This window comes from Chiloscyllium punctatum, chromosome 22 (genome assembly GCF_047496795.1).
Source record: "Chiloscyllium punctatum isolate Juve2018m chromosome 22, sChiPun1.3, whole genome shotgun sequence".
NCBI lineage: Eukaryota > Metazoa > Chordata > Chondrichthyes > Orectolobiformes > Hemiscylliidae > Chiloscyllium > Chiloscyllium punctatum.
In genome coordinates, this window is record NC_092760.1 from 86,162,519 (window position 1) to 86,184,383 (window position 21,865).

Here is a 21,865-nt window from a genome sequence, read left to right on the forward strand (position 1 = left end):
TATAGGGAAAAGACAGGAGAGTGGAGTTAAGGATGATCAGATCAGCCATGATCTCATTGAACAGTGGTGAAGATTCAATGGGCTGAATGGCCTACTTCTGTACCTACATCTCATGTCTTAAATTGGCTGTTAACCAAGAAATTCAAGAGTGAGCAACTGGATAGGAATGGGAAGCAGACAGTGGATAGCACATCGAAGGCAGGACACTAGGGAATGGCATTCATGAACACATGGACAGTACATCACATTTCATTCTTGCCGCATTAGAAATGGCCACAGTAAAACACTCTGCGGATGGAATATCATAATCAAAACATTTAATTTTCAGTCTTACATGGAATTAGAGGTGTGCCAAGCATTCGTGTGCTCGAAAAATAAGTATATTTAATTAAAAAATAGACCCCAGGCAAATACCTGGTGCAGCAATAAACGACAAACATATTTTATATGTCCTTTTCTAACTAATTCAGAGAAACGTCTTTCAGACTAAATGCTCTTGATCCTCCAAGGACAAGTTTTAGCAAATTTGTTTCGAGATATTTAATTAAAAGAAAGGCAACTTCTATTTGTATTGGTTAAAAGTGGTATTTAAACACACTCTAGATTGGCAGGTTGGAAGACTGCATGAAAACAACAAATGCTGGAGATAACCAGTGGGTCAGACTGTCTCCATTGATGCTGCCTAACCCACTGTAATCTCCAGTATTTGTTGCTTCCAGGACAGATTCCAGCCTCTGCAGTAATTTGCTCCTACATAGAGCACTACGTGACCAAGCTACCACTCTGACTAATCCAGGTCACAAACCCACATGAGGCACAAGGTACAGAGGCGCAGACCAGAGCCTGAAAATTGATGCTATTTATGATGGAGAACTGCAAAGCCAGTAATTTTTAATTTAGGTTTAAGAACGTTTTCCCTTTGTGCCACTGTAAAAGCTCATCTGAGATGGCACGGTGGCTCAGTGGTTAGCACTACTGCCTCACAGTGCCAGAGACCTGGGTTTGATTCCAGCCTCAGGTGACAGTCTGTGTAGAGTGTGTACATTCTCCCTGTGTCTGAGTGGGTTTCCTCCAGATGCTCTGGTTTCCTCCCACAATCCAAAGACGTGCAGGCCAGGTGAATTGGCCATGCTAAATTGCCCATAGTGTTCAGGGATGTGTAGGTTAGGGGAAAGCAGTCTGGGTGGGTTATTCTTCAGATGGTCGGTGTAGACATGTTGGGCTGAAGGGCCAGTTTCCAGTCTGTAGGGATTCTATAATTGCCATAACCAATATGAACCAAAACAAAAGGTAACATGACTGAGTTCTTTGAAACAAACACAGAGAATGCTTGAGAAACTCAGCAGGTCTGGTAGCCTCAATGCATGTAAATATAGTCTTGTATGTGTAAGAGCTACCTTTGGTTCATTGGGATGGAGTCAAACTCCAATATTCGTTTGTTTCCTGATGTGCTATTATGCAGAACCCAACGGTGTTTGTGATTGTGTGTATATAAAGATACTTTTTATGACTAAAATATATTTTTGAAATGGGAAAACACCACGGAGAGAGAAACAGAGTTAATGTTTCGAGTCCAGTGTGATTTTTCTTCAGAACAGTTCTTTGAGATCACAACTCCATGAGTTCAAAACTTTAACTACACTTCAGGACAAGCATTAAAAGTTCCCATTAAAAACTAGGTTCAAAGTTATGTTTTTTGAAATTTGTTTTGGTAATGAGGGTGTTACCATTCTGGGAGGGGACGGTTTAGTGGTACTATCAATAGGCTATTAAGCCAGAAACTCAGATAATGTCCTGGGAACCTGGGTTCGAATCCTGTCATGGGAGATGGTGGAATTTCAATTCAAAAGAAATTTAGAATTAGGAGTTTAATGATGGCACTGAATCTATTTTTGGGGGGATATCCTGACTGATTTGCTAATTCCCTTTAAGGAAGGAAACTGCCATCCTTACTTAGACTATTACAACTTCCCCAATCTGACTCCAGGCCCATAGCAATGCAATTGCCTGTTAACTGCCTTCTGGGCAATAAAAGTTGGCCTAGCCAGGGATACCCACATCCTATAATGAATGAAAAGAACATTCCTGAGATGCCCTTGAGATGTTGGTGGGAAGCTGCCTTCTTGAACAACTCTAGTTCTTCAGGTGCGGGGACACTCATGATATTACTTGAAAGGGAATTCCAAGATTTGGATCCAGTGACGCTGAAAGAACGGCGATATAGTTCGAAGTCAGGATGTTGTGTGACTTGGAAGGGATGTTGGAGCTGGTGGTGTTCTCAAGAACTTGCTGTCCTGACCTTTCTAGTTGATGGTGTGATTTTACCATCAACAAGGTGCTTTACCTGATGTGGTAATGTTATCCTCATAATGTAAAAACATGGGAGCAGATATCGTGGTGATGGGGAATCCCACCGTTATTTATTACAACTATCAATTACACACAAGCATTACATTTTTCAGGTACATAAGTGACTGGGCTATCATTAAACTACTATACTTCAATAGAGGGGCATACTTCTCGTAAAAGAGAGAGTAGATGAGAAACTTCAGTTATGATGATAGATTGAAGACATAATGACTGATCTCCTTGGAGAGAAGAATGTTGAGAGGTGATTTGAAAAAATCTTTTCAAAATCATGAGCAGGCTGAATAGAATAGACAGGGAGAACCTGCTCCCATATGTAAAAGTAACAGAAACAAAAATGCATAGATTTAAAGTAATTTGCAAATGTATTAAATGTAAGGTGCTATAAAAATATTTCATTCAGTTAGGAGCCCAGTATATGGAATCTCTGAAGAGTGATGTTCTGGGACCTCTGCTGTTTGTGATATATATATATATATATATGTGTGTGTGTATATGTGTGTATGTATAAAATGATTTGAATGAGAATGAAAATGTAGATGAATGAGTTAATCAGTTTGCAGATGAGACAAAGATCAGTGAAGTTGTGGATAGGTTAAAGGTTGCAAATATGGATGGAGAAATGGCAGATGAAGTTTAATCCAGGTAAGTGGGAGGTGGGAAATTAAATGTTAAGGAAAAGTATACAGTTAACGGCAGGACCCTAAACAACATTAATATACAAAGGGATTTCGGAGTTCAAGTCCATACCTCCCTGAAAGTGGCCACGCAAGTTGATAGGCTGGTAAAGAAGGCTTGTCTTTATTGGTTGGGGAATTGAGTACAAGGGTCAGGATGTCATTTTGCAGCTTTATAAGACGTTGGTTAGGCTACACTCAGAGTATTGTGTTCAATTCTAGTCACCATATTACAAGAAGGATGTGGAGGCTTTGGAGAGGGTGCAGAAGATGTTTACCAGGAGGCTGCCTGGATTAGAGAATATGAGCTAAAAGGTGAGGTGAGAAAAACATGGATTGTTTTCTCTGGAACAGTGGAGGCTGAGGGGAGACTGGATAGAAGTTTATGAAATTATGAGATGCATAGACAGGGTTCACAGTCAGAATCTTTTTCCCAGAGTTGAAATGTCTAAAACTAGGATGGCATGCATTTAAGGTGAGAGGGGGGAAAGTTCAAAGGAGATGTGAGGGGCAAGTTTTTTACACAGAGAGTCTGGAACGTGCTGCCAGGGGTGGTGGGGGAGGCAGATATGATAGGGCCATTTAAGAAACTTTTAGATTAGCATATGAATATGCAAGATATGGACAGATATGGACCAAAGACAGGCACTAGGGATTAGTTTCATTGATTGAGGCAAGTTCAATTGAGACATACACTGGGAAACACATAACACAGCCATTGAGAGATTACAACACTGGAAGGTGCTGCCGAATGTGCGAATTCTTCGTCAGAAACAGGGTCGAATATTCGGGTGCTATGATGTGGAGTTTTGAACATTGCCATTGATCCACAGCTGTCAATGATACTCAATCCATTGTACACCCCATGGTAAGTCTGAAAAGGGAGGCGAATTAACAAAATGAAAGGACAGCAAATAATGTGGGTATGGGGGGTAATTATTCGTGAAAAAAACCGACACAAAGTCTTAGTTTGTCTTACGCCCTTATTGTCACACTCTGAAGATGCTGCCCAATCTGATCAGCTGACGAATCCATTAACAACAGCAGTGGACAGCCCCAAGTCCACAAAGGATGGATCAGGGAGGATCAGGGTGTTTCAGCACTTTCAGGAGGGAGGGTTGTGTGTGGGGTTGGGGTGCCGATCTCATACAGTGGCTGAGTAGGGTAGAAGGTGGATCGCAATCATTTTGGCAAATGCTACCCTTCTCATAGTATCCCACTCCTATTCCTTCCTGCCATTAAAACAACAGGGCTGTCCTTCCCTGCCCATGTACCCACTCCAACTCTACTGTAGAATAGACAGTGTCATATTGGGATCAACAAGCTTTATTGACCATTGATTATTTACTATATTTATGATTATTGTTGTGTTTTCTTTTTAGTACACCTTGGAGTACTGTGTTTATTTGTCTTTCCTGGCTCTGATTTTCCTCAGGCAGAGTTCCAGCTCCTTTCTCTTAAGGATGTAGCCAGCAGCACTGATACACTGGCCAAGCCTTGAGGATACAGGACTGAACAGTACTCCCTGCTGGAATTGTTCTTCAAGCAGTGGGCTGATTCTTGCATTCCTTCTACGTTTACCCGATTTCTTCTGAATTCTCTCTGACCTCTTCTTGTTCAGAATCTCCTCCCTTTCAGGAGGCAGCTCATTCCATGCACGTACCAACCTCTGCGTGAAAAGGTTGCTCTTTGTGTCCTTTTATACCCTTTTATATCTTTCCCCTCTCACCTTAAAAGTATGCTGTCTAATTTTGGACTTCCCAACCCCAGGGAAAAGACCTTATCTATATATCCTATCCATGCACAAATTTGTTCCTCTGAGACAGGTAAGAAGGGGTAAGATTAAGGAACTCTGGATGATGAGAACAGAAGAAGTTCTCGTCAAAAGGAAGAAGGCAGCTTATGTAAGGTGGAGGAAGCAAGGAACTGCACAGCTTTAGAGGATTCCAGGCTTGCGAGAAAGGAGCTCAGAGATAGAGTGAGGAGAGCCAGGAGGGGGGGCACGAAAAAGGCTTGGCAAGACGGATTAGGGAGAACCCGCAGAATGGTGTGTTGTATCCCTGGTGCTAGGATCAAGGATGTCTCCGAGAGGGTGCAGAATGTTCTCACGGGGGAGAGGGGCCAGCAGGAGGTCATTGTCCACATTGGAACCAACGACATTGGAGGGGAAAAGATTGAGATTCTGAAGGGAGATTACAGAGAGTTGGGCAGAAATTTAAAAAGGAGGTCCTCAAGGGTAGTAATATCTGGATTACTCCCAGTGCTAAGAGCGAGTGAGGGCAGGAGTAGGAGGATAGAGCAGATGAATGCATGGCTGAGGAGCTGATGTATGGGTGAAGGATTCACATTTTTGGATCTTTGGAATCTCTTTTGGGGTAGAAGTGACCTGTACAAGAAGGATGGATTGCACCTAAATAGGAAGGGGAGTAATATACTGGCAGGGAAATTTGCTGGAACTGCTTGGGAGGATTTAAACTAGTAAGGTGGGGGGTGGGGGATGTTGGGACCCAGGGTGATAGTGAGGAAAGAGATCGATCTGAGACAGGTACAGCTGAGAACAGAAGTGAGTCAAACAGTCAGGGCAGGCAGGGACAAGGTAGGGCAAATAAATTAAACTGTATTTATTTCAATGCAAGGGGCCTAACAGGGAAGGTTAGGAACATGAGACTGGGATATCGTAGCAATTACAGAAACATGGCTCAGGGATGGGCAGGACTGGCAGCTTAATGTTCCAGGATACAAATGCAACAGGAAGGATGGAAAGGGAGGCAAGAGAGGAGGGGGAGTGGCATTTTTGATAAGGGACAGCATTACAGCTGTGCTAAGGGAGGATATTCCTGGAAATACATTCAGGGAAGTTATTTGGGTGGAACTGAGAAATAAGAAAGGGATGATCACCTTATTGGGATTGTATTATAGACCCCCTAATAGTCAGAGGGAAATTGAGAAACAAACTTGTAAGGAGATCTCAGCTATCTGTAAGAATAATAGGATAGTTATGGTAGGGGATTTTAACTTTCCAAACATCGACTGGGACTGCCATAGTGTTAAAGGTTTAGATGGAGAGGAATTTCTTAAGTGTGTACAAGACAATTTTCTGATTCAGTATGTGGATGTACCTACTAGGGAAGGTACAAAACTTGACCTACTCTTGGGAAATAACGCAGGGCAAGTGACTGAGGTGTCAGTGGGGGAGCACTTTGGGGCCAACAACCATAATTCTGTTCGTTTTAAAATCGTGATGGAAAAGGATAGATCACATCTAAAAGTTGAAATTCTAAATTGGAGAAAGGCCAATTTTGACAGTACTAGACAAGAACTTTCAAAAGCTAAATGAAGGCAAATGTTCATAGGTAAAGGGATGGCTGGAAAATAGGAAGCCTTCAGAAATGAGATAGCAAGAATCCAGAGAAAGTGTATTCCTGTCAGGGTGAAAGGGAAGGCTGGTAGGTATAGGGAATGCTGGATGACTAAAGAAATTGAGGGTTTGGTTAAGAAAAAGAAGGAAGCATATGTCAGGTATAGACAGGATAGATCGAGTGAATCCTCAGAAGAGTATAAAGGAAGTAGGAGAATACTTAAGAGGGAAATCAGGACGGCAAAATGGGGACATGAGATAGCTTTGGCAAATAGAATTAAGGAGAATCCAATGGGTTTTTACAAATATATTAAGGACAAAAGAGTAACTAGGGAGAGAATAGGGCCCCTCAAAGATCAGAGCTGAAAAATGTGTTGCTGGAGGGGCGCAGCTGGAGAAATCTGCGTTCATCCCTTGTGGTTGGAGGGTCCCTAGGCGGAAGATGAGGCGCTCTTCCTCCAACAGCCGTGTTGCCATGGTTTGGCGATGGAGGAGGCCAAGGACCTGCATGTCCTTGGCGGAATGGGAGGGGGAGTTAAAGTGTTCAGCCACGGGGCGATGGGGTTGGTTGGTGTGGGTGTCCCAGAGGTGTTCTCTGAAACATTCCGCAAATAGGCGGCCTGTCTCCCCAATGTAGAGAGGTCCACATCGGGTGCAGTGGAGTAAATGATGTGTGTGGAAATGCAGGTGAATTTGTGACGGATATGGAAGGATTCTTTGGGATCTTGGAGGGAAGTGGGGGGTGGGGGTGGATGTGGGCGCAGGTTTTACATTTCTTGCGGTTGCAGGGGAAGGTGCCGGTGTGGAGGTTGGGTTGGTGGGGGGTGTGGACCTGACAAGGGAGTCGCGGAGGGAGTGGTCTTTCTGGAATGCTGATAGGGGAGGGGAGAGAAATATATCCAGAACAAAGATCAGCAAGGCGGCCTTTGTGTGGAGCCACAGAAAATGGGGGAGATACTAAATGAATATTTTGCATCAGTATTTACTGTAGAAAAGGATATGGAAGATATAGACTGTAGGGAAATAGATGGTGACATCTTGCAAAATGTCCATATTACAGAGGAGGAAGTGCTGGATGTCTTGAAATGGTTAAAGGTGGATAAATCCCCATGACCTGATTAGTTGTACCAGAGAACTCTGTGGGAAGCTAGAGAAGTGATTGCTGGGCCTCTTGCTGAGATACTTGTATCATCAAAAGTCACAGGTGAGGTGCCGGAAGACTGGAGGTTGGCTAACGTGGTGCCACTGTTTAAGAAGGGCAGTAAAGACAAGCCAGGGAACTATAGACTGGTGAGCCTGACCTCGGTGGTGGGCAAGTTGTTGGAGGGAATCCTGAGGGACAGGATGTACATGTATTTGGAAAGGCAAGGACTGATTCGGGATAGCCAACATGGCTTTGTGCGTGGGAAATCATGTCTCAAAAACTTGATTGAGCTTTTTGAAGAAGTAACAAAGAAGATTGAAAAGAGGGCAGAGTAGTAGATGTGATCTATATGGACTTCAGTAAGGCGTTCGACAAGGTTCCCCATGGGAGTCTGACTAACAAGGTTAGATCTCATGGAATACAGGGAGAACTAGCCATTTGGATACAGAACTGGCTCAAAGGTAGAAGAAAGAGGGTGGTGGTGGAGGGTTGGTTTTCAGACTGGAGGCCTGTGACCAGTAGAGTGCCACAAGGATCGGTGCTGGGCCCTCTACTTTTTGTCATTTACATAAATGATTTGGATGTGAGCAAAGGAGGTACAGTTAGTACGTTTGCAGATGACACCAAAATTGGAGGTGTCGTGGACAGCAAAGAGGGTTACCTCAGATTACAACAGGATCTTGACCAGATGGGCCAATGGGCTGAGAAGTTGCAGATGGAGTTTAATTCAGATAAATGCGAGATGCTGCATTTTGGGAAAGCAAATCTTAGCAGGACTTATATACTTAATGGTAAGGTCCTCAGGAGTGTTGCTGAATAAAGAGACCTTGGAATGCAGGTTCATAGCTTCTTGAATGTGGAGTCGCAGGTAGATAGGATAATGAAGAAGGTGTTTGGTATGCGTTCCTTTATTGGTCAGAGTATTGAGTACAGGAGTTGGGAGGTCATGTTGCTGCTGTACAGGACATTGGTTAGGCCACTGTTGGAATATTGCATGCAATTCTGGTCTCCTTCCCATTGGAAAGATGTTGTGAAACTTGAAAGGGTTCAGAAAAGATTTACAAGAATGTTGCCGAGGTTGGTGGGTCTGAGCTGCAGGGAGAGGCTGAACAGGCTGGGGCTGTTTTCCCTGGAGCGTCGGAGGCTGAGGTGTGACCTTATAGAGGTTTACAAAGTTATGAGGGGCTTGGATAGGATAAATAGACAAAGTCTTTTCCCTGGGGTCGGGGAGTTCAGAACTAGAGGGCATAGGTTTAGGGTGAGAGGGGAAAGATATAAAAGAGACCTAAGGGACAACTTTTTCACGCAGAGGGTAGTACGTTTATGGAATGAGCTGCCAGAAGATGTGGTGGAGGCTGGTACAATTGCAACATTTAAGAGGCATTTGGTTGGGTATATGAATAGGAAAGGTTTGGAGGGATATGGGCCGGGTGCTTGGCAGGTGGAACTAGATTGGATTGGGATATCTGGTCAGCATGGACGGGTTGGACCGAAGGGTCTGTTTCCATGCTGTACATCACGGAAACATGGATAGATGAGGGACAGGAATGGCTGTTGGAGGTTCCTGGTTACAGATGTTTCAGTAAGATTAGGGAGGGTGGTAAAAAAGGAGGGGGGGTGGCATTGCTAATTAGAAATGGTATAACGGCTGCAGAAAGGAAGTTTGAGGGAGATCTGCCTCTGGAGGTAGTATGGGCTGAAGTCAGAAATAGGAAAGGTGCAGTCACCTTGTTGGGTGTTTATTATAGGCCCCCCAATAGCAGCAAAGATGTGGAGAAACAGATTGGGAAACAGATTTTGGAAAGGTGCAGAAGCCACAGGGTCGTAGTCATGGGCGACTTCAACTTCCCAAATATTGATTGGAAGCTCTTTAGATCAAGTAGATTGGATGGGGCGGTGTTTGTGCAGTGTGTCCAGGAAGCTTTTCTAACGCAGTATGTAGATTGTCCAACCAGAGGGGAGGCCATATTGGATTTGGTACTCGGTAACGAACCGGGACAAGTGGTGGGCTTGTTAGTGGGTGAACATTTTGGTGATGGCGACCACAATTCTGTCACTTTCACCTTGGTTATGGAGAGGGATAGGTGCACACAACAAGGAAGTTTTTACAATTGGGGGAAGGGAAATTACGATGCTGTAAGACAGGATTTGAGGAGCATACGTTGGGAGCATAGGCTGTCAGGGAAGGATGTGGTGGAAATGTGGGACTTTTTCAAGGAGCAGATACGACGTGTCCTTGATATGTATGTACCGATCAGGCAGGAAAGAAATGGTCGTGTGAGGGAGCCTTGGTTGACGAGGGAGGTTGAATGTCTAGTAAAGAGGAAGAAGGAGGCTTACATAAGGTTGAGGAAACAAGGTTCAGACAGAGCAGTGGAGGGATACAGGATAGCCAGAAGGGACCTGAAGAAAGGGATTAGGAGAGCTAAGAGAGGGCATGAAAAATCCCTGGCGGATAGGATCAAGGATAACCCCAAGGCATTCTATGCGTATGTGAGAAACCTGAGAATGACGAGAACGAGGGTAGGTCCGATCAAGGACAGTGGTGGGAGACTGTGTATTGAGTCGGAAGAGATAGGAGAGGTCTTGAACAAGTACTTCTCTTCAGTATTTACGAATGAGAGGGACTGTATTGTTGAAGAGGAGAGTGTGAAACGGACTGATAAGCTAGAAGAGATATCTGTTAGGAAGGAAGATGTGTTGGACATTTTGAACAACTTGAGGATAGACAAGTCCCCCGGGCCTGACGGGATATATCCTAGGATTATGTGGGAAGCAAGAGAGGAAATTGCAGTACCGTTGGCAATGATCTTCTCGTCTTCACTGGCAACGGGGGTGGTACCAGGGGACTGGAGAGTAGCGAATGTTGTGCCCCTGTTCAAAAAAGGGAATAGGGATAACCCCGGGAATTACAGGCCAGTTAGTCTTACTTCTGTGGTAGGCAAAGTAATGGAAAGGGTACTGAGGGATAGGATTTACGAGTATCTGGAACGGCACTGCTTGATTAGGGACAGCCAGCACGGATTTGTGAAGGGTAGGTCTTGCCTTACAAGTCTTATTGAATTCTTCGAGGAGGTGACCAAGCATGTGGATGAGGGTAGAGCAGTGGATGTAGTGTACATGGATTTTAGTAAGGCATTTGATAAGGTTCCCCATGGTAGGCTTATGCGGAAAGTCAGGAGGCATGGGATAGAGGGAAATTTGGCCAATTGGATAGAAAACTGGCTAACCGGTCGAAGTCAGAGAGTGGTGGTAGATGGTAAATATTCAGCATGGAGTCCAGTTACAAGTGGAGTTCCGCAGGGATCAGTTCTGGGTCCTCTGCTGTTTGTAATTTTTATTAATGACTTAGATGAGGGAGTCGAAGGGTGGGTCAGTAAATTTGCAGATGATACAAAGATAGGTGGAGTTGTGGACAGTGAGGAGGGCTGTTGTCGGCTGCAGAGGGACTTAGATATGATGCAGAGCTGGGCTGAGGAGTGGCAGATGGAGTTCAACCCTGCCAAGTGTGAAGTTGTCCATTTTGGAAGAACAAATAAGAATGCGGAATACAGGGTTAATGGTAGGGTTCTTGGTCAGGTGGAGGAACAGAGGGATCTTGGGGTCTATGTACATAGATCTTTGAAGGTTGCCACTCAGGTGGATAGAGTTTGTAAGAAGGCCTATGGAGTATTATCGTTCATTAGCAGAGGGATTGAATTCAAGAGTCGTGAGGTGATGTTGCAGCTGTACAGGACTTTGGTTAGGCCACATTTGGAGTACTGTGTGCAGTTCTGGTCGCCTCACTTTAGGAAAGATGTGGAAGCTTTGGAGAGGGTGCAGAGAAGATTTACCAGGATGTTGCCTGGAATGGAGAGTAGGTCATACGAGGATAGGTTGAGAGTTCTCGGCCTTTTCTCGTTGGAACGGCGAAGGATGAGGGGTGACTTGATAGAGGTTTATAAGATGATCAGAGGAATAGATAGAGTAGACAGTCAGAAACTTTTTCCCCGGGTACAACAGAGTGTTACAAGGGGACATAAATTTAAGGTGAAGGGTGGAAGGTATAGGGGAGATGTCAGGGGTGGGTTCTTCACCCAGAGAGTGGTGGGGGCATGGAATGCGCTGCCCGTGGGAGTGGTAGAGTCAGATTCATTGGCGACCTTTAAGCGGCATTTGGATAGGTACATGGATGGGTGCTTAATCTAGGATAGAAGTTCGGCACAACATCGTGGGCCGAAGGGCCTGTTCTGTGCTGTATTGTTCTATGTTCTATGTTCTATGACTCTATAACCCAAAGGAGTCAATTTGGCACCATCGTTCTGACCAAGGGGAACCACAAAGTGAGATTCATACGACTGCCTGAAGGGGGTTCAGTCAATGTGAACAACGCAGTTCTTCATTAAAGCTTTTGTCCCAAGTAAACCGTTCCTCCAGTTATTATTCCCATATTGGAGATCCTCTCTATCCATGTACAACATTCAGAATGCTAGGTGCAGTTTCCAGCATCCCAATCGCAGGGCCTGGTCCCTGTTTTGAGCAACACGGACTCTCATTGTGTCAATACAATGTGGGCCAATCATAGACGATCAAGTCCTGACTTTCTTTTATCTCTGGTTTTGCAATGTTTGTGGCAATTGCTCCAGGGGACACTCATACGATGGATTGGCTGCTGATATTGGAGTCCTCCAGCCTTTAGAATTATAGGGATGAGGTGAGTGAGTGCAGAAGCTGGGGTGTTCATCATCCTCTCCTCCCCAAAACACACCTGCGGGAGGCATGCAATATCCAGTTCAAAATCTGAAGTGCTGTTCTTAATCAGCTCCTTCCAACAAAACAGTGTTGATTGATGGATTGTTTGAGAAAGTCATGGCAGATAGCCTCTGCATTTGATCTGAAAAAGGATGACTCTTGTTTCTCTCTTACAGATGCTGCTGGATCTGTTGGGCTTCTGCAGTAATTTCTGTTTCTGTTTGTTTCAGATCTCCAGCATCCGCAGTTCCCGGTTTAGATTCTTCCATGCTTGTTTCATGAGCTTGAAAATCCTATTGCTGGCAACAAACTGACACACGTTGACATCCAGGTTGGAACTCGAAAGGTAAGCAGATCGCTTAATCGGAGAATCCATTTCTTATTGGTGTTTAATAACTCAGATCCTGGATCCGATCCAGGTTTTGCTACCTGGAACTTGCCAATGGACACTGCTCTAGCAAAAGAAGTAGGAGTCAGAGGAGGAGAAACCTATTTACTCAAGAGAGTTGTTAGAATTTGGAATGCACTATCTGAGTGACAAGTGGAGGTAGATTCAATGCAAGCTTTCAAAAGAGAACTATTTATGTATCTAAAGTGATGAATTTAGAAGACTAATGAGATAGGACTGGAGAATGGTAGATCTTCCAGAATGTGGTGCTGACATGATGGGTTGAATGGCCTCTAGTACTGTAAATTCTATGATTCTATAAGTCTGTTGAGACGTTACCGTTGCCTATACAACCACTGCCTAAATTCACCCTAGCATCAACAAAGAAAACCTACTAACTGGAGCAGAGGCAGGCCATTTGGCCCACTCAAGCCTGCTATACTATTCAATAACACAATAGCCAATCAGATTGTGTCACTTTCCTGCCACTCCTGTATAACCCTCAACTCCCTTACAGATTTAAGTCAGTCATAAATATAATCAATAACCAAACATCCACTGGTTTCTTGGGAAGAGCATTCCATACACGTGTGATTGTAACAAGGTCAGCCAGGTGGATATCACAGAATATGAGTTCCCTCATTGGGGCTGTTAACCTGATCCAATCAGGCAGCCCTGGCTGACAGATATAAACAGGAGTGTCAAGGGTGCTGTTCACTCTGAGAGCTGGTTCTGAGAGAGCTGGATCAGAGTCAAGGACTGTTCATATGTGAATAAAGGGTGACTTTGTTAAGGGATATTGACCTCTGTGGAGTTATTTTAATAAACATAGAAAATAGGTGCGGGAGTAGGCCATTCAGCCCTTCACCACCATCCAATATAATCATGGCTGACTCAGTATCCCACTCCCCCCTTCTCCCCATATCCCTTGATCCCTTTGGCTGCAAGGATCATGTCCATAGATTAGCCTGTGCATCACTCGACACTATGGTCAATTTAGCATGGCTAATCCACTTAACCTGCATATCACTGGGCTGTGGGAGGAAACCAGAGCTCCCAGAGGAAACCGATGCAGACACGGGGAGATGTGCAAACTTCTTACAAACAGTCGCCCAAGGGTGAAATCAAACCCAGGTTACTGGCACTGTGAGGCAGCAGTGCTAACCACTGTGCCACCTGCATTGTGGATTGGATTGCAATATTCTCACCAACCATCTCAAATACAAGTCCTTATACAGTCAGTTATACCGTATTCAGCACTTCAGAAAATTAGAATGTAATCCCTGTGTATTTGCTTCTGAGCTATCCACCAAACTGCAGAAAAAATACAATGATGGATCTCTGTAATTTGATTTCCCTCATTATTGAAAATTGCATGCTCAGCACATCATCCTGCTCCCCCATCCCCACTACCAGAGAAAAACTGATTGACTGCTTTGTGTCCCTGAGGATTTATTTACCAAAGCATTTCTTATTTTAATTCCAACGCTTTCAATATTTTTGATCAAATTGGGGAAGAGAACAGCAAATAGAGCACGGGGAAGTAATACCTGGTTGCAGGAGACTTACAATGCAGTAAAAACTAATAAATGTTTGCAAAAGATAGCACTGTAGTATGTGAGGTTCAATATGACTCTGAAACAGTGCAGGTTCACACACATCCACAAGTGCCTTAATAGAAAAAGAAATTCTGATGGTGAGAATTTTTTAGAATTTTTATTTTAATTAAAGTCGATTCAACCTGTCGAATGTGGTGAAGATGGGCCATTCTAATAAATAAGATTAAATGAAGTTAATCAAGAGAGAGATGCTTGAATAGCAACACCTCAACGTTGCTCAGTATCAAATAAAATGCTCATTGTGATGGACAGCACCTCTGGAGTAACCTGTCTCGATAGAAACAGCAGAATTGAATTTCTACGTGACTTCAACAATAGCATCTCATACAAGCTATCAAAGCACTGGCTAGAAAAATGAATTTGACGTACTTTTGTTCACTGAAAGCTTCCAATTTCATTTGGACCTGGTCCTACATGATATCACTAAGCCTTGAAGTTTGAAGAGAAAATGAAGTAGAGCTTCAAACATTGAAAGAACATACTTTTTACACTTCAGTCTAGTGAATATATCTGTAGCTTTAATGAACTGGGAGCCAGGCTTTCCAAGCTATCATAAACCAGTATGTGCTTTGCAGCACTGTGCACCCACACAATTGGGAACTTTTTGATAAGCAAAGGTTTTAAGGGATTTGGGCCATTGGCATGTATATGGAATTACGCCATAGATCAGCCAGGTGGAACTGGGGACTAGCAATCCCTACAGCATAGAAGCAGGCCATTCAGCCCACCAAGTCCACACTGACTCTCCAAAGAGCATCCCAACCAGTCCTATGCTATCACTACAACCCTGCACTTCTCATTGTTAATCCACCTAGCATATCTCTTGACACTTTAGCATGGGCAATTTAGCATGGCCAATCCACCCTAACCTGCACATCTTTGGACTGTGGGAGGAAACCCATGCAGACACAAGGAGAATGTGCAATCTCCACAGACACAGTCACCTGAGTGTGGACTTGAACACATGTCCCTAGTGCTGGGAGGTAGCAGTGCTAACTGCTGTGCAGCCTACACCTGTTCCTGTGTTCCAATGTTCCTAATTAAAAATCACACAACACCAGGTTATAGTCCACCAGGTTTAATTGGAAGCACTAGCTTTTGGAGCGTTGCTCCTTCATCAGGTGGTAGTGGAGGGCTCAATCCCCCTCCACTACCACCTGATAAAGGAGCGACACTCCAATAGCTAGTGTGGTTCCAATTAAACCTGTTGGACGATAACCTGGTGTTGTGTGATTTTTAACTTTACACTCCCCAGTCCAACACCGGCATCTCCAAATAATGTTCCTAATGTTTGGCTAGTAATGAACAGAAATAAGTCCCAACGGTCATACCTCTGACTGCCTGCACAAGTGTTTCAAAGATTGAAGTTTAGCTGTGTTTCAAACTGGAAAATGGATAACCACTGAATAAAGATTCGTGCAACAACTGAGAGAGTCACAAAGGTTCTGTTTGGGGAATTTACTGGCAGAAGGCAGAAGCAACAGCAGCAAAGGAAGAGAAGGACCAATTTCAATAAACTGAGCAGGAGAGGTTTTACTACGGGAGCAGCCATTACATTTAGGAGTCCCACCACAGCCCACAGCATCCATTTCAGAGAGTACGCACACCCTCAAATAAAAGCAAAATACCAATGATACTGAAAATCTGAAATAAAACCAGAAAGTGCTGAAGAAAGTCAGAAAGTCTGGCAGCATTTGTGGAGAGAGAATCACGCTTAATGTGCCTCTTCAGAACATTCTGAGTATGACACTTCTTCACAGTGTTCTGAAGAAAGGTCACTGGACTCGAAATGCTCACTCTGCTTTTCTCTCTCCACAGATGCTGCCAGACCTGCTGATTTCCTACAGCATTTTTGGTCTTGTTCCACATCCTTCAAGTGTGCAGGGATCCATTCCAAGCTTTTCCAGGCAGTCTCCCTATTGTATAGGACCCAGCCAGCACTGGAGAGATGGAACAACAAAGGGAGGATGATGTGGACTCAGTCCACCTAACACCACGCAAAAGCTCCTGTCCATTTCATACCTTCCCTCACTGCTTTTTGGGGAACTTTCTTCGGCAAGTGGTGGATGTGGCTCGAACCATTTCATGTTGAGTCTGATCAGATATAGATGACTGAAGAGTATGGGGCATAGGCCCAAAACACAGATTGACTGCAACTAATGATGGCGGCAAAGGGTGCCCAAGGCTGGAGAGTTCAGATGATAGAACGGCAGATTGGTGGGTCAAGGGTGCAGGTGTTGTGGGATGCAGCAGCACAAAGGTGATTCCAATGGAGTAGAACCCCACACTGGAGAGATGGTTTCGAATCCCACCAATTGAGATGGTGAAATGCAAGTTCAATGAAAAATAGGGAACAAGAGTGTCAATTGTGGTAAAACCCCATTTGGTTTCTGATTGTCCTCTGCTACAAAATGTGGTTGAGACCAAAACATTAACTGCTTTCAAGGAGTTTGACACAGTTTTTGGGGCTCAAAGGGTATGGGAGAAAGTGGAAACAAGGTACTGAGTTAACATTTTCAAGCCATGATCACATTGAATGGTGCAGCAGGCATGATGGGCTGAATGGCCTACTCCTGCTCCTATTTGGTACGTTTCTATGTTTAATTCGCTCGACGTTCTCACAACGTGATTTAACAACCTAATAGAAAGGAAAATGTACTAGCACAAAATCAAGGGCACCACTTTAAATTAGGAAACATTGGATTCCAGAGACAAGAAGTGAGCTATCGGAGAACAAGTGGAAAGAGTTATTGGCAAATTGGACAATAAATTCAGATGGTTAGACACCCTTTCTAACAGGGCTGTGTAAGGAATCCCTACACTATAAGGACTGCAAGAAGGCAGCTCAGCACCACCTTCGCCAGGAAAACTAGGGATGGATAATGTTAGCCTCGTCACTGACACCCACATCCCATAAACAGTTTGTTTTCAGTCTTTATAAAGGAGATACAGAGTCTCAGAATAAACTGATAGCAGTTAAATTAAAAGTTTCAGGTCTCAAGACTGGTGCACATAAAGAAAGATCAAAAGCAAGGTACGGCAGATACTGGAAATCTGAAACTCAGCTGAACTGACAGCTTCAGTAAATAGAGAAAAACAGAGCTAGCATTTCAAGATCAGTATGATTCTACTTCAGAACTGAAGAGGGATAGGGAAAAGGGGTGGGTTTTACATTGTCGAAGAATATAGAGAGGAGTGGGGGGAACAGAGGGGAGGTCAGGATAAGATGAATGAGAGAGAGAGAGATCATTGTGTGGGAGAGATCAGTGAGTGAGGGAGAGATCAGTGAGTGAGAGAGAGATGAGTGAGTGAGACAGATCAGTGAGTGAGACAGATCAGTGAGTGGGAGGGATCAGTGAGGGAGAGAGATTAGGGAGGGATAGCGATCAGTGAGTGAGAGAGATCAGTGAGGGGGAGAGATCAGCAAAGGAGAGAGATTAATGACGGAGACAGATCAGTGAGTGAGACAGATCAATAAGTGAGACAGATCAGTGAGTGAGACAGATCAGTGAGTGAGAGAGATCAGTGAGGGGGAGTGATCAGTGTGGGAGAGGGATCAGTGAGTGTGAGAGATCAGCAAAGGAGAGAGATCAGTGAGAGGGAAGGTTCAGTGAGGGGGAGTAGCAGAAAGCATAAGGGACTGTCAGAGAATACAGAAGGATAGACTGGAGAGTTGGGCGGAAAAGTGGCAGATGGCTTTCAATCCAGACAAATGTGAGGTGATGCATTTAGGCAAGTCTAATTCTAGAGCAAATTATACAATGAACGGAAGAGCCTTGGGAAAAGTTGATGAGCAGAGAGAAATGGGAGTGCAGGTCCATTGTACCCTGAAGGTTGCTGCACAGGTGGATAGAGTGGTCAAGAAGGCATATAGTATGCTTACCTTCATTGGACGGGGTATTGAGTGTAAGAGCTGGCAAGTCATGTTAAAATTGTACAAGACATTGGTTCGGCCGCATTTAGAACACTGTGTACAGTTCTGGTCGCCACATTACCAAAAGGATGTGGACGCTTTGGAGAGGGTGCAGAGAAGGTTTATGTGGATGTTGCCTGGTATGGAAGGTGCTAGCTATGAAGAGAGGTTGAGTACATTAGGTTTATTTTCACTAGAAAAAAGAAGATTGAGGGGGTTCTGATTGAGGTTTACAAAATTATGAAGGGTATAGACAGGGTGAATAGAGACACGCTTTTTCCCAGGGTGAAGGATTCAATAACGAGAGGTCATGCTTTCAATGTGAGAGGTGGAAAGTTTAAGCGGGATACACGCGGCAAGTACGTCACACAGCGGGTGGTGGGTGTTTGGAACGTGTCACCAGCAGAGGTGGTAGAGGCAGGCACGGTAGATTCATTTAAGATGCGTTTGGACAGATGCATGAGTAGGTGGGGAGCAGAGGGATACAAATGCTTAGGAATTGACCGACAGGTTCAGACAGTACATTTGGATCGGCTTAGGCTTGGAGCCTAAGGGCTTAGGGCCTGTTCCTGGGCTGTAAATTTTCTTTGTTCTTTGTCTTTGAGTCAGTGAGTGAGAGAGATTGGTGAGGGAGAGAGATCAGTGAGGGAGAGATCAGTGAGGGAGAGAGATCAGTGAGTGGGAAGAATCAGTGAGTTAGAGATATCAGTGAGGGAGAGAGATTAGTGAGGGAAAGGGATCAGTGATTATGGGTGTCACTGAATAAAAGCTAAAGGGAATGCTCATGGTTAGAAAGACAGAGGGACTGAGAGAGATCCAGTATAGGTGTTAATGGTAGAATTTAGGTCAATTCTGCGGAAATGAAAAAGAAACATGGGAGTGTAGGGAAACAGAATAGAGAACAGAGTTGATAAATAAGGAGTTGAGTGAGAAATGAAAATTAAACTTGCAGGGTAAATGAGAGATAGGATAAAAAAAGGTGAAAAGTTACAGAAAGCATGAGAAACTGGAGAAAGACAAATAAATTAGGAAGCCAAGTAAGGAATCTGAAATCAATAAAAATGGTCAGTCATGTATTTTGTAAACATTTCAGATATAAGAGAATTGTTAAATGTGAGCTTAGACATGGGGAGCAAAGAACAAAGAGTTAATGGAGTGTAGGTGGAAAATGACAGGAATACTTAACAAGTGTCTTACATCAATGCAGACAAAAGGAAGGACATTAAGGACTGATTGATGGATTTATTGTTGTTACATGTACCAAGATACAGTGAAAAGTGTCGTTTTGCATGCTATATAGGCGGATTGTACCATACAAAGTGCATCAGGGTAGCAGAACAGCAAGATACAGTGTCACAGATGCAGGGAAGATGCAGAAAGAGAGAGAGAGGAGAATTTGTATTTGAGAAGTCTGTTCAAAAGTCCGATAACAATGGGGAAGAAGCTGTTCTTAAAGCCATTTCATACATGTATTCAAGTTGACTGTATACTGACTGGAATAACCATGAGATGAGAAGCATTATAATTTTAAAAAGGAGAGTTTTAGGCGAGGTTTCCTAAGCTAAAGAACAACATGTTCCCAAGACATGATAATGAAAAATCCGAAGAGAAATAAAATGGAAACAATAGACACTGAAGACATTACGGACTGGATTTTCATTGTTAAAGTGGGTATGTGATTCACACACCTCGAGAGAAAATACCTGAAGTGATGGGATGGCTCCAACACAGATTCACTCTGTGACAGTAAAGGAGGCTAGGAATCGGGGATGGAAATCCTGGAAAACTGGCACTGAGTTCTGACAAAAGATCATCGATCTGAAATGTTCACCTTGTTCTGTTTTCAGCTGCTACCAGAGCCACCGGAACATACTACCAGAGGAACATACTACAGCGGGACTTCGGAGAACTAGGAAGAAGGCTGAAAAGCAGGACGTCCAGGGTGGTTATCTCCAGTTTGCTTCCAGTTCCTCGGGCTGGTGTGGCCAGAAACAGGGAGATAATGGACTTGAACGTGTGGTTGGGGAACTGGTGCAGGAAGCAACGATTTAAGTTCTTGGATCACTGGGGTATATTTTGTGGTAAGCATAAATTCTACAAGAGAGACGGCTTGGACCTTAATAGGTTAGGGAGCAGCATTCTGGCAGGCAGGTTTTTTTACTGCAACACCGGTACATTTAAACTAAGTAGCGGGGGTGGGGGGGGGGGGGTAGGGGACAGACTAGATGTTAAAAAGGAAATTGAAGGGAAAGTTAGAATAAGAGAAGTCAAGAAAGACAACTGTATCAATGAGGCAGAAAACTTGGAAAGGGATCATGCTGTAGGGTTGAGTGAAATAGGCGTTAATGGGAAGGGTGAGGGCAGTAACAAATTAAAAATACTATACATGAATGCACGAAGCATTAGAAATAAGATGGATGGGCTTGAGGCTCTTTTGGAAATTGCCAGATACGATATTGTGGGGATAACTGAGACGTGGCTTCAAGTGGACAGGGCCTGGGAAATGAATATTCAAGGCTACACGTGCTATCGTAAGGACAGACTGATGGGCAGAGGGGGTGGGGTGGCCTTGTTGGTAAGGGAGGATATCCAGTCCCTTGCGCGGGGGGACCTAGAGTCAGGGGATGCAGAGTCAGTGTGGATAGAGCTGCGAAATACTAAGGGTAAAAAGACCTTCCTGGGAGTCATCTACAGGCCCCCAAACAGCAGTCTGGAAATCGGATGTAAGTTGAATCAGGAGCTGAAATTGGCTTGTCGCAAAGATGTTACTACAATTGATATGGGGGATTTTAACATGCAGGTAGACTGGGAGAATCAGGATGGTATTGGACCTCAAGAAAGAGACTTTGTGGAGTGCCTCAGAGATGGATTCTTAGAGCAGCTGGTGCTGGAGCCGACCAGGGAGAAGGCAATTCTGGATCTGGTATTGTGTAACGAACCAGAATTGGTCAGAGACCTCGAAGTGAAGGAGCCATTGGGAAGTAGTGACCATAATACATTAAGCTTCAATCTGCAATTTGAGAGGGAGAGGGTACAGTCGGAAGTGACAGTACTTCTGTTGAATAAAGGGAAATATGGAGCTATGAGGGAGGAGCTGGCCAAAGTTCAATGGTGCAATACCTTAGCAGGGATGACCGTGGAGGAACAATGGCGGATATTTCTTTGTATAATGCAGAAGTTGCAGGATCAGTTCATTCCTAAAAGGAAGAAAGATCCTCGGAGGAGGCATGGGTGGCCGTGGCTGACGAGGGAAGTTAAGAAACATATAAAGTTAAAAGAGAAAAAGTATAACATAGCAAAGATAAGTAGGAAAACTGTGGACTGGGAAGCTTTTAAAGAGCCACAGAGGATTACTAAGAAGGAAATACGCAGAGGAAAAATGAGGTACGAAGGTAAACTGGCCAATAATATAAAGGAGGATAGTAAAAGCTTTTTTAGGTATGTGCAAGGCAATAAAATGGTTAGGACTAAAATTGGGCCCTTGAAGACAGAAACAGGGGAATATATTATGGGGAACAAAGAAATGGCAGAAGAATTAAATGGGTACTTCAGATCTGTGTTCTCTGGGGAAGACACAACCAATCTCCCTGAGGTAACAGCGGCTGAAGGACCTGAACTTACGGGAATTTATATTTGCCAGGAATTGGTGTTGGAGAGACTGTTAGGTC

General features: G+C 44.0%; 1 protein-coding gene and 1 pseudogene across 3 annotated transcripts in view; both read right to left on the reverse strand.

The window, feature by feature from the left end:
* LOC140493827 (protein kinase C-binding protein NELL1-like) overlaps positions 1–21,865 on the reverse strand; it is a 980,593-nt gene that overhangs the window by 598,678 nt on the left and 360,050 nt on the right. The window lies entirely within an intron of this gene.
* On the reverse strand, positions 4,447–12,081 carry LOC140493861 (small ribosomal subunit protein eS8-like; annotated as a pseudogene).